Consider the following 13,033-nt stretch of genomic DNA (forward strand, 5'->3'; position numbering starts at 1 on the left):
CCTCTCCGCAGCCTTTTCGCCTCAGGACGCGCAGCCCGCAGCTGTTGCACGTTTCCGTGCTCCCGGCTTGCGCCCTTGGTTGGAGAAGGTGACATATTTAAAATTGTATATATATGCGCCGTGCACTAGGGGCTGGCTTGTTGGTTTCTGTCCGAAATCCGTCATCCCCTTAGCACCAGTCTGTGCCGTATAGACGGCTTTCCGGAGGCGCTGCACCACTCAGGGACTTTAATTATTCGTAAGACTTCAATGCTGTTATTACTAGCGGAGCTAAGGGCCCAGCGAAGGGCACAAGCGTTTAAAGCAGAGGTGGGTTTTATCAGTTCCGTGTTGATCTAAAGGTAATTCTGTTTATCCTTCTGAGCAGCGTATCTCCTATACTGGGGTTCCTAGATGCGACTCTAACTTCTGTAGTTGGGAAAACTTACAGCGTGAGTTCCGGGGTGACACACACGGGCATGGAGTTGGTTCCCGCTGGGACGGTTTTTGAGTGTCTTCAATTCTTCCCACGAAGTTCGGAGCCCCAGAGGAGACCTCTGCTGACCGGGTTTCCGAGGTCAGGGGCCCGACCCGAGCGCTCAGCACGGTCCTCCGAAGGGCAGCGAAGCTACGCGAAACCCACCTAGTAAATCGGCTCACGGCTCACGGTCACCGGCGGGCAGATCGCTAATGCCAGTGTGTTAGTCACGCTGCGAAGATGGCAGTGTGAGGGGAACAAGACGAGCTGAACGGGCCGTGGCTGGGATGTAAAGTTTTACGATTCTCGAGAAAGGCTCAGAGCCCGGCACATATCAGAAATGCTACTTGCAGTCTGGAAATTCTAGGTTGGGTCTGTGTCAGTGATGTTTGGGAATGACACCCCACTAACAAAGGGGTGATCATCTTCCTCAGGAGGTGCGCGTTCACAGACATAAACATTTCAATAACCTTAAAGTGCCCCTTTGTAACACTGTAGAAATGTGATGCATTTTACATTTGTTATTTTATCTGATGAGTTGTAGCATTTACTATTGGATAGATGGTGTCACCGGCTGCACACATACCTGTCTGTACGTAAACTTCCCTCTCCACTTTTCTGTGTTTGTTTTGGTATTAAATAAAAACCTTATTGCATATTTAATCTCACAAAGTCAGGTATTTTATTTGTGGTAAGGATTCCAGTGGAATACTAGATATATAAGCGAGAGGTAGGGTGTCTCCCAAAGTAAGGTAACACCAAAACTTACATACTATTGTAAAGCCTTATATTTTATGTGTGTATTAAAGTATATCATGCATGATATGTACGTGATAGAGAAGTTTCAACACTTTTCCCCCCAAAATTAATATTAGCTGTGACTTTTTCTCTAGTTATCTTAAGACAAAAATAAAATAACAAGGGAGATGTATTTCCTCGTAAGACAGAGGAGCTTATGTTTCTAAAATCCATTCCCATCCGCTCGTGAAAAACGATACCAGGCCAGTGTGGGGCCCGTGATCCGGAGCCGTGGGGGACTTTGTCACATCGAATCAGTGTGTCCCATGAGTCCTTTCAGAAGGTGTTGACAGAGGGACACCTCCCTGTCTCTGAGGAGACTGAGGGAGGCTGGGAAGCCTGGTGTGGCTGCAGTAAATGGAATGCAAAGGGAGTCACGAGCAACCGCCCCCCCCCCGGTGATGTGTGGGGCTTCTCGGTTACACGGGCAGCTGGTCTCTAAGTGCAGGTGTCTTTTGTTAGCTCCTCGCTTGTCAGCCTTTTCTGAAGAGGTAGGTTTTGCAAGGAGGCAGGAATGGCCTGGGATTCTTTCCCCTTCTTTTCTTCGCGTGTGTGAGAGTGCCTGAACCCTCCTAGGGAGCGCAGTTCTCCAAAGGAAGCTTGTGCTCCTGTGCCACACCCGGAGCTTGAAGAGCCTCAAAACATCAGCGCAGCACTGTGAGAGAGAGGAGCTGCGAGACAGAAGAGGCGCTGGAGTATCCTGGGCACCCTGTTCCGTAATCGCGCTGCCTGGTGGCAGTGGCATGAGTTGGAGTTGTGAGGGCCTTCAGAAGTCAGTGCAGTAACTTGGTGATGCACATGGTTTGCCAGCAGCAGCCTCTCGTCAACCTCACTGAGGTCCTTTGGTGGCATCGCCTTGGCATTTCTGGTGCCCCGACTGGTGGTGGTCATTTTATTAGTTGCAAACTACACATTTGTCAGTTTGTGACTTCTCCCATTGACTTGGTCGATGCAGTTATTCTGCAAATAAACCACAACACAAATCTCCACTGACCGGACCCTGGGCAGAATCAGTTTTTCAAAAGTTGCCTCCTTTTATCTTTACTTTTTATTTCAAACATTTTAATACTACAGAAGGGGGTGGGGAGAGAGAGCACATTCAGTGCTTCATGTTTGTAACATGGCAAACCTACTGAAGGTAGCCAAGGAGAGAGAGCTAAAATTACTTGGCTAAATTTAAGTGGAAGTAAAATGTAGACAACACCAAGAAATTAGAGGGTGTGTCTAAAAATGGAGCTCTGGGTCTACGTTTTAGATTTACACTAACTTTTAAGTTGATCTATTTTTACAGTGAGTGGCAGGTCATAATCTGGACGACCCTGATTGCCTAGGAGGAACAGTAATTTGACAGTGAGAGTCGGTCTCGGGTACCTTGGCTGAGTGTGTGTTCTGCAGTGTGCATAAGGAAACTAACTTGGTCTTGTTCAAAAGGTCGATGTGTGAAGATGGAAATCTTCAAGTGTGTAAACAGGCTGTTTGAACCCATTTGCCGCTTTTTAACTATGATCCTAGAGAAATAGATGTCAGGCCTGATGTAGGACAAAGGTCTTTTAAACCTGTATCCATAGCTGCGTGCTTTGAAAATGTACACCCTCATTTTGAGTTGTTTTTGTGGGAATGAGGTTTTCATGCATGTTCTTACCTGTGACTTAATGGAGGAATAATATTATTCTAATACATATTTTCCCTGTGCCAAACACACTCCGGGTGGGTGGGAAGGATCCACCGATGAGTAGGAAGGAAATCGGAAACATCCAGGACAGCAATGGCCTATAGCTTTCCACGATAGGAGCAGTCCCCACTGATCCAGGATGATTATTAAAAACCCGAAACCCTTCTTTTCCCAGATTTTTTTTTTTTTGTGATACTGGCGATCGAACTCGGGACCTTGCTCTTGTGAGGCAGGCAGTGACGCCACTGAGCTACATTCCCAGATTTAATGGGTCAGCAGAGATGGTTGAATTTCCTCACGGAAGTGGAGCAGAGCATTTGCACCTGTTGGGAGCGGAGGAATTGACAAAGTGTCCTCAGTGGCCGCAGTCACCGTCCTGCGTCGTTAAGCGATCCCCAGCTATGGGTGAAATTTCCTTCCCTCTGTAGCTGAGTAGAAGGGGGGGTTATGGATTCTTGGGACCCACAGGGTACAGAGTTGCAGAGCCAAAGGCGGACTGCACCGGAGTGGCCGTGCTTCTCTGTGTGCCAGGCAGGGCACTTTCCGAGCCCTCTTTGAGGAAGGGTGAGCTCCTGCACGCTCCTGCACTGTGACTGGGTTAGCCCGGGTAGAACATCTTTCCATCTGAGCCGACACTGGGCGCTCTGCTATGCCCAAGACCTGACTAAGTCTTTTAATTCCCTCTGGGCTTGGTGTAATGAAGCGATGGCATTGGCAGCGGGAAGCTGTCTTCCTCTTTGGTGTGCAGATGTGGGCCCCTGAAATCCAGGCAGCCCTGGATGATTGGTGACCAAGGACAGCTCTGCCGAGGCTCTCTTGGTCCTGCCACTAGAGCTTTGCACCTTTTGGGGCTGCTGCCTGCTTAGGTGCCCGAGGCCAGGCGGCTGATCTCTGTCAGGAACAGCGCCCACGGACCTGATTTTTTTTCCAGCTGTGGGGCCCTCATGGGGGCACCAGGTGGAGAATGGGAGAAGAGCAGGTGGGGAGAGAGGCCCAGCCCCTGGTACTGCGGGACCGGAAGCCTGTGCAGTGGAAACCCTTCCCCAAGGCAGGCAGATTCTGTGTGCCGCCGAGAGTGGTCCATTCCTTCGTCCTGTCTATCAAAGGATTGGGGTGAGCGGAGCTCAGCACCAGCCTTCCCCAGAGGGTCCTGCCCCTCCTGGAAAGCTGGTGGACCCAATTTGTTAGGAACTAATTTAAGTACCGGACCCTTGTTGGTGATGTTGAGTCCTAGAAATGTCAATCTGCAGTCTTGAAGGGATGACCACCGAATGGCTTCATCACTTGAGGGACAGGGCTGCTTAGCATTTTAAAAATACACACCCAATCTTAAAGGACCCTGAAGAGAATTTTGCCTGATTCAGTGGTTTTCCTTAGTTGCCCCTCGTCAGCTGTGACAGAATGAATTTGTAGGGAACTGCTCAGGTCCCTCATAGGTTGCTGCGGGCCGAGGGAGAGGACAGTAAGGTGAATTTCCTGGCAATGAAGCCGATTATAAGTTTACACCAGAGGGGCAACAAACACACTGAAGTTGGCACCATGCTACTGTCTTAAGAGGAGAGGGTGGAGGGGTTGGGGCTCTTGGGCACTGAGGCAGCAGGAATTTCAGCAACACAGGGGGAGATTGCTCCTCACACCTGCCCTGGTGCGGCCACTGAGTCTTGGAACCTGTCTGCAGCCCAAGGGAACGAGGTCCTCAGGGTTCAAAGAAGGGATGGAAAGACACTGTAATGTGGACCGCGGGGAGGGAAAGGCCTTGAACCCCAGGACAGAAAGAGGTGTACTTCAGGATGTTTGTGCTGGACGCGCGGAGATCGAAGCTGAGCATAAATAATGAACAAAGCATGTGCTAATAAAAAGAAATGTTTTGAAATAGAAATCCCTCGCGCTTACGTTCTCAACATAAAACTTTGTAATTAAACATATCAGAAAGCTGAGATTTCTTTTACTAGGAAATGAGGTAGAAACGTTTTGGAAAGAAACCAACTGCCAGTTTGAAGACCGGTCTAAGAAGGTTTCCTACTTGGAATGGGCTCTCATTAAAATTATATCCAGCCTCACAGGGCTGATGTGCACCGCTGCCGGCCTCACAAATCTGGGTCTGTAATTGTGCAAAGTTCGAACATGTCTTGTGTAAGCTTTGCTCTTTTTGCAGTGCAGGATACAAAATAAGCAAAGTGGAGGGAGAACTGGCCTCTTCATGATCGAAAAGTATTCGCTAGTCTATTTGATCCTCGCAGTAAAATTTACTTTGTGACTGTACTGAGTTTTTAAAGAGAAGTAATGATGATAAAGATCAAATCAGGTAAGCACTGCCAGTCTTCTGGAGCAGGTGTGTGAGGTCCACACATTCCCCACATTGACTCCAAATCCTGAAACCCCACCAAGGAGTCGTTAACTGCCACCTGAGATGTTCATGTAAAGGCATTTTACAGCTAAAATAATGCAGGCCTTAAGTTACAATACCTCAGGATGACATGCAGTTTTTAAGACTTACAAATATATAGGTGGGTGATGGCATAGAAAGCCCCCGCACCAGCGATTCCTGCTAAGTACCTTGTATCCAAATTGGAAAACCAAAGGTAACTGAGTAAAATCATTTTGTAGGTTTGCATAGCCCCAAAAGGGCTGCATTTTTGTGCACGTTAGGAGTGCATTTATAACATGCATTTAGTGTCACTTTAAATTTTTTTGTTTGCAAAAGATGAGCATTAAATCATGTTAAATTGTCTTTAATATCAAGTGACTTAGAAATAGATTTCTCAACCAAAAATTTTCAATCTCCTATTAAATTATGCTCCATCCTGAGAATGACACAGGGAACATGAATTTTACAGGGCCTGTTAAGACTCTGGACAAACGAGGCATGGGCGTGCCTATAATCCCAGGAGCTTGGCAGGCTGAGGCAGGAGGATCTCAAGTTCAGTGCCAGCCTGGGGAACTTAGCGAGACCTTGTCTTGGTTAAAGAAAAGAAAAATAAAAAGCCTGTAATCCCAGAGCTCTGGGAGGCCGAGGCAGCAGCATTGCAAGTTGATTGAGTCTAGGCTGGGAAACTTAGTGACATAATAAAGAGTGGAGGATGCAGCTCAGTGGTGAAGTGGCCCTGGCCTTAGTCCCTGGATGTGTCTAGAGATGAGTCAAACACCAACACATTTAGTGAGAAAGCTGGAACATCCTAGGTAGAGAGCCCGTCTGTCCACCTGTGTAACTCCAGAGATTAGTGTCATGTGTGACCTTTGTCCTCACCAGACCCCAGTTGTATGATGGTGTGTAAACAAAACTGGAGTCCACTCTCATGGCCGATAGTGAAGTTCTGCTGGAGCAAGTCTGCGAGGCACGGACTCCTGGCTGCTGCATCCTGGGATGAAGATCTACAGGTGGATGCTCAGTGGGGTGAGCGCCAGAGAGCGCAGGGAATGCAGACAGGCAAGCAGTGGATTGGGAAGGTTCGGCACCCCAGCCACGAGGGGTGCTCGGGTGCCAGGAGAGGCAGAGAATCAGGGAAGCTCACACTGCCCATCCTGTCCACGTGGCGGCCCATGTTTAGTACAAGATGCCATGAAAGACGCAATGGGGACACTTCCGGTTACGTCCTCAGGAAGATGGATTCAGAGAGCGCATGAATGCAGGTGCACCTGCTGTGCTCGTGTTACATACACAGCCCAGGGGGGACAGGGGGAATAGGGCTGGGTGTGTACATGGAGGGTGGCACCGCGGGGGTGTCGTAGCACTGGTCAGGGCTCTGGATGGCATAGTCGGCAGCGGTGATGGCTGCCAGTGGGCTTCTCTGTCGCGTGCTCTGAATGCACAGTTGGGCCCGAGCGAGTGAGTTGTCCTGTAGCCTTCCTAAGGTGTTTGCAGAGCGCTTCCTTTCAGCCTTAGTCTCAGGGCGATCGCTGAGTATTTGGCCAGATTTCATCACACAGAGGCCTGTGCAGGACCCAGTTCTAGCAAGTGCGGAAGACCCCAGCACCATGCACACTGAGCTCAAGTTGATGTTCTTCCTCTTGTTTCTCTTTGGCTCTGGCTTTGTTATTTATTTTGCATCTATATCTGAAATTCAGACAGCCCTAGCAAATTCTGTATGTGCTGGTGGAACATTTAAAACTTTCCTTGGAACAAGGTAGAGTATGAATAGGAGAGCCCAGCTTGTAGGAATGGAGCCATCTGTACCCACCATGAAACCAGAGACTATTTCCAGACAGCCAAGGCATCAAGCTGAGCCATGGAGCTGTGCCTGGCCTGTGTGGGGCGGGACAGGCAGAGGTGGTGGGGAGGAGGGCTCTGGGGGTGCTCGGAGCCACAAGTGCCGGAGATGGCCAAGCCTTCCTGGTGCTGTAAGGACCACACTGGACACCTGTCAGTCAGGCAGGTGTGAAGTAAGAGGTAGGGAAGAATGCAGGTTTGCAGGAGGGAAAGCAGCATGACGTCATGGAAGTTGGTGATGAATTTCCTCCTCTAGGTGGTCCACAGCCGCAAGCTGCGGGACACAGGCCGTTCTTGCCGTGGCTCTTTGAAGGAGATCCTCCTCTGTGGCTCTCAGTTTTCAGAACAGCAGCGTGAGGCTCAGGAGACCGCAGGAGCTTGCTCAGAATTCCCCGAGAGAACAAGGCAGGCTGAGTCCAGGGTCTCAGGTGTGTCACTCACTGGGCAGAGGAAACCAGATGCAAATCTCATGTGTAGTTTCAGTGTTCTAGGAGACACATTCAAAAAGAGAAAGAAAAAAGAAAGAAACAGGTGGAATTAATTGTAATAGCTTAGTGTCTGTAGAACACCATACGCAAAATATTATCATTTCCATTGTAAGCAGTGTAAATATATTGATGAAGTATTTTTCATTGTTTCCCAATCCCACCTGGATTCACTTACAGCATGTCCCTGTCTGGACCAAGGATGCTCCCATGCTTTGTAGCCTTGGTGGCCAGTGGACCACGGTGGGCGGTGTGTACTTAGTGCACCTGAAGGCTCAGACGTAATATGGTTGGGCAGTGGGGGGGGTGCGTTGTAACATTTGATCATCACAGGAGCGCTTCTGTGAACTCTTGTTACCGTTGGCGGTGTCACCCAAAACATTCCCATGGAAGCAGATAGGATAAGCAACAGGAAATGGGCTGTGGAACCACGGCCATGACTCCATCTGCCGCCTCCAGACTGGAGGGGAAAATGTATGCATGGTTTCCTGTGGAGTCACTTCATGCTTTAAAAGGGCAAAATAAAATACCGACTTTGAGGCCATCTGCCTGCGAAGGAAAGGTGTTGGTTGGTTGGAATCATGCTGTGACGACTTCGTACCTTAAAATACGATGGAGTATTCATTACTTAAATATGACTCCCGCGTGCTGACAGCCATCTCCGGCTGCATGTTTCTTGAGAATGAAATTTATCAGTTTGAAGGTCAACATTCTGAATGTGGTATCATCCCAGGGAGGGAAAGGATACTAATGAACTATGTCGCTACAGGATTAACTTTTAAGGATCATATTCACTCATTTTGCCAGTGATTAACTGCATGTGACGCTGGCTGTTTTCCCTTTTTTTATATGTAACTGAAGTTCATGGCAGAGTCATAGAAATCCACCTTACTTGCATGGTACATATTATTACCATCAAACTCTGCGTGATGTGTCAGCGAATAATTTCCCTTTTGACTATGCTTGTTTTAAAGTTAAGATTTAATTTAGTTTTATGCAAAGGAAAATCTTCACTAGCAGATTCTTAACATATCCCCACATAAGAAATCTGTTTGCAGCAAGCTGCTGCCTCCTCATAGATAAGTTTTGTGCTGGTGCTCAGTAAGGCAAGCTTTGTTCTGTTTATTTTCCTGGTGAGCACTGTCTACTATAAAACAAACAAACAGAAGCTGTTAAGTAAAGAATGTGTTGCTCTTCTCTACTCTCAGAGCCATCCCAAATATCCCAAATTTTACACTTAAATTCAGTGCAGTTGTTGGGTGGCCAAAACGTTAATGGAGAAAGAATATCATGATTTATTAAGACAAGAAAGAACCTAACAGATTCAAACCAAGGGGCATTGCTGTGAGTTCTAGGTCTACCATTCGACATCTCTGGTGGGTTGGCATGCTTCATGAGCAAGTCCTGTAGGGGCAAACAAAAAAGCAAGACTTTGTCTTCCATACATAGGTGCCTTTGCTTTCAAATAGTGGCAGCGAGTTGAAAGTTGTGGTGCAGCGTTGTTTCGTCCCATGCGTGATGTCAGGCACCAGGTATGAACCTCTGAGTGGTGACCGTGGTTCTGTTCCAAGGCCCGTGGCTGTCCAGTGGATGCTGCGCACTTACTCTCCTGCATTCAGCCAACCCAGCTTCCCACAGGAATACAAATTTAAAGTCTCAGTTATATTCAAGAAGGCTGAAGCGCATTAAGACTTCTTGAATAATTCACTTGGGAGCGTGGCGTGTTCCATGGATGTGCGTAAATAGCAGAACTTGTGAGACTGGTGACTGAAACACAGAGCGAGTCTGAAACCTCACTGATGTCAGCCGCATGTGCTTTCTCGTGTTGGAAAAAGCACATCATCCTGACGGAGCTCTCCGTTGGCTGTGACTCACAGGGAAGGGTTAATGTCGTGTGACTTCTGGGGCTCACAGTTCGCCACGTCATCGGGGAAGACCCTGGAAATACACAGCTGTGCGCAGGGAGGATGGCTCTGGTCAAAGAAGGCGACAAAGGACAGCAGGGGCTGCCCACCCAGGCCCCCACGGACACCCCACTGCCTTCTCAGGGTGGGTGTTGCTGGGTGTGCAGTGGCTCACATGTGCTCTTAGAAACTTATATTTTGTTAAAGCTGGATGCATGAGCTCAGCTCTAGAGCTGGTCTTTTTCTTTCAGGCTGGACGACTTTCATATGCTGGGTGGAGCCAGCGACATGGCAAGCGACCCGAGTAGTCGCCTCATAAAGCCTCGAGTGTTACTGAGCATCCCCTGCCCTCAGCCCCTCCGCGTGGACAGATTCCCCTCTGCGGCAGACGCGCACCCCTGCTGCGCCGCTCACACTCTGAAGTGTTTGGTGCTGTCGTCAGCCAAGTCTCACCTACAGCCACTGTGCATGGGAGCGGAAGACCCCAGCCAGCGAGTCTAATGAAACCAGGCTGCGGATCTGCTGTGCTTCGGGAGTCTCCTGCCCCTGCTTTCTCTTCAGTGTCTGGTTTTCATGGAAATTTGCGTCTGGGAATGAGGGGGTTGGAGTGGGTTTGCTGGAGGCAGGCGCTGCACCCTCTGCTTCTGCCCGGGAGGACTCCGGACCAGTGAAGGCTGCAGGCAGGGAAGGAGGCAGAAGCTGCAAGAGATTTGATGAGCACTGCGCGGTCTTTCAGGACAATGGGGATTTCCCGCAGACTTGCCGTTGTTTGAAAAGTATCCATCAGTCTGCCTTAGTGTGGAATCTTTAGCGCAGAAAACGTGCCCTCCTCACTGTTCACGCTGCACAAATTCCACTCTGAGGTCGTTGCAAAGTTAAGTCTGCATCCTGGGATGCTTAGCCTCTGAGATGGCGGATGGAAAGCCTCCTCCGTGTCTTTCTGGGCTCAGGATGCAGCCAGTGAGGCTCAGGACAAGGTGTGGGACCAGTGTGGTCCTTCTGGAAAAACAGGTTCCCTCTCCGAAAGATAGGGAACGCATTCTAGTCCAATCCAGATTAAAGAAGCAGCAGAAATGAGGACCAGAAGGAGTTAATGTTCGTGCTGGCAAAGGAAGTGGATTATTAAGCACTTCTTTCTGGTCTTTGCTTTAAGCAAGTGAAAAATAAGAATTGTGTATCATATATTCTAGAAAGTTCAGTGCATGCTTCCAGTTCAAAATAAGCAAGTCTGTAGTGAAGGAGGATGGCAAGGCAAACACTCTTTCCTCCACTAGACCCTCACCGTGAATGAAAAGATATTTCAGGAAGTGTTTCCTTAGCATACATTCAAATACTAGGTTGCAGGTTCCCAGCTGTGTTCGCATCGGGTCGGCGCTCTCTGTTCTGGTTTGGTTTCTCCTGCTTGACACCCTCTGGCTTTGGAAGAGGGAGTATTGGGAGCTGGCGGGTGAATGAGGGTAGCCTGACTCTTTCAGTACCCAACTTTTATTAGATATCATTTAGGGCATGTCCTAAACAGGTCAGAATGAACGAAGACTTAGTATTTATGAGCCATCAGTGCTAACAGCTCCAAGGTGTAGTGCTATTTTTAATCGCCATCACCCTTAGGCCTAGTGTTTACAATTTTTTCTCATAACCCCATAACGAGCCTTTTCTGACATTTTTCTCTTTGCCCATCTCCCCCAAGAAAGTGCAAAGCCACGCTTACACCGTGTGTCTGTTCTCATATTTCAAGCTCTACAAAGATACACAGGTGTACCTGTGCTTAGCATATAAAAAGAGTAAGAGTTTTTCATCTCCCTAGGTCCAGTTTTAGCGTGCACAGGTTACTGCACTTAGTCAATCTCAGCCCTGAGGAAGTTTGCGGATGTCTGCCTGTGATCGCAGGTTAACAGTGAGGGTTGAGGGAGCAGGAAGGATCAGAGCCGGGTCAGCTGTTACAGCAGGGAGTGATGTTCTGACTGCCCCTGTCCCTGCAAAAAAAGGGGCCTGAGCACTGACAGTCATGCAGAAGATGTCGGACAGTCCTCCTAGTCCCCCTTGTATTTTTGAAAGGATGCCAGGAAGTGTGCCAGATCGCTGACCATACGCTTCATGTCGTCATCGGAGTCGCGGCTGCAAGATCAGCTGGTCTGTGGAGACACCAAGTTGCAAAGTAGGACAGGGAGAGACAGAGAAAGAGAGAGAGAAATGGAAATATGCTAAAAAACAAAAAACAACAATAACAACAGTAAAGAGACGCCGAGTTGAAGCCAACAAAAAATCAATCAGAAGAGAAACACGCTTGGGCCAACGTGAAAAGCAGCACAACCGGGGCCTCGCAAACAGTTATGAAAGCCATCAGTGACTTAGTATTTCTGTGAGCAGCGCGGACTCCGACGGCAGGGGGCGCTGTGTGCGAGGGTGGGATGAGGGCCCTGCCCTGTGGGCAGCAATTGCCAGCAGTGACCCCGCGACCCTGAAACAGGAAGAGTACACGAGGGAGAAAAGCAAGGGCCCCGTGGGGCTGGAGCAGATGGTGAGGAGCTGCCCTGGTGTCCGAGTTTCCCCTCGTGGCCTGCGGTCCTCGTCTTCATTCATTTGACCTGTTTAGGACCTGCCCAAAATGACGTCTAGGAAATCTGCCCTTCCCTTAGGGCCAGAAACAGTGCGGCAAAACCTCGTGCCTTCCAGAAAAATAAAATAAAATAAAATAAAAAATAAAATAAAATAAAAATGATAAATAATGTTACTGTGAGTGCAGGAAGCACAAACACAGCTTTTGTTTTATGGTTCCTTCCAGCTCAGGGTGTAGGCTAGGAGATACTATGATTTGTTCTATAAGGTTAGGTATCCTTAATTCAGAAATCCCAAATCAAACGTGCATCCAAATCCAAAACTTCTGAGAGCCGCGATGCGGTCACAAGTGGAAAATGCCACAGCTACGCTCAAACGGCAGGTCACGGTCACAGTCACAGTGCAAGTGCACTAAGAGTACTGCATAAAATCACCTTCAGGCTGTGTGTATGAGATGTTTATTAAACAAATGTTTTTTTTTTTTTTTTTTTTTTTTTTTTTTTTTGTTTTTTTGGTACCGGAGATTGAACTCAGGACCTTGCACTTGCGAGGCAGGTGGTGGCACCACTGTGCCAAACCCCGGGCCCCTAAATGAATTTCTTGTTTAGAATTGCATCCTATTCCCAAATGTCTTATCGTGCATATAGAAACATTACAAAACCTGAAAAAACCTGAACTCCGAAACACTTCCCCTCCCAAGCCTTTCAGATCAGGGCTGCCCAGCCCCCGACATCCTCCTTTCGGGACATCAGAGGACAGTGGCTCTTGCCTGAGGTCTGAGCACCTAAGGAGTCTGCTCTGTGTCACCCGCCACCCGCTGTGCCTGCCTTTGGAATGGCCAAGGTGTATTGTCCCTGGTTCTTCTTGTCTGTCTGCATATGAAGTGGTACTTAAATGGAGCAAGTGACAGTTAGTTACAAAAAGCTCCCCCCACACCCCCCACCCCCCCCCTCG

General features: G+C 48.6%; 1 protein-coding gene across 1 annotated transcript in view; it reads left to right on the top strand.

Annotated features, from left to right (window-relative positions):
- Positions 1–13,033, top strand: part of Erg (ETS transcription factor ERG) — a 213,808-nt gene that overhangs the window by 950 nt on the left and 199,825 nt on the right. The window lies entirely within an intron of this gene.

Source organism: Fukomys damarensis, unplaced genomic scaffold (genome assembly GCF_012274545.1).
Source record: "Fukomys damarensis isolate Sample0158 unplaced genomic scaffold, DMR_v1.0_HiC HiC_scaffold_24, whole genome shotgun sequence".
NCBI lineage: Eukaryota > Metazoa > Chordata > Mammalia > Rodentia > Bathyergidae > Fukomys > Fukomys damarensis.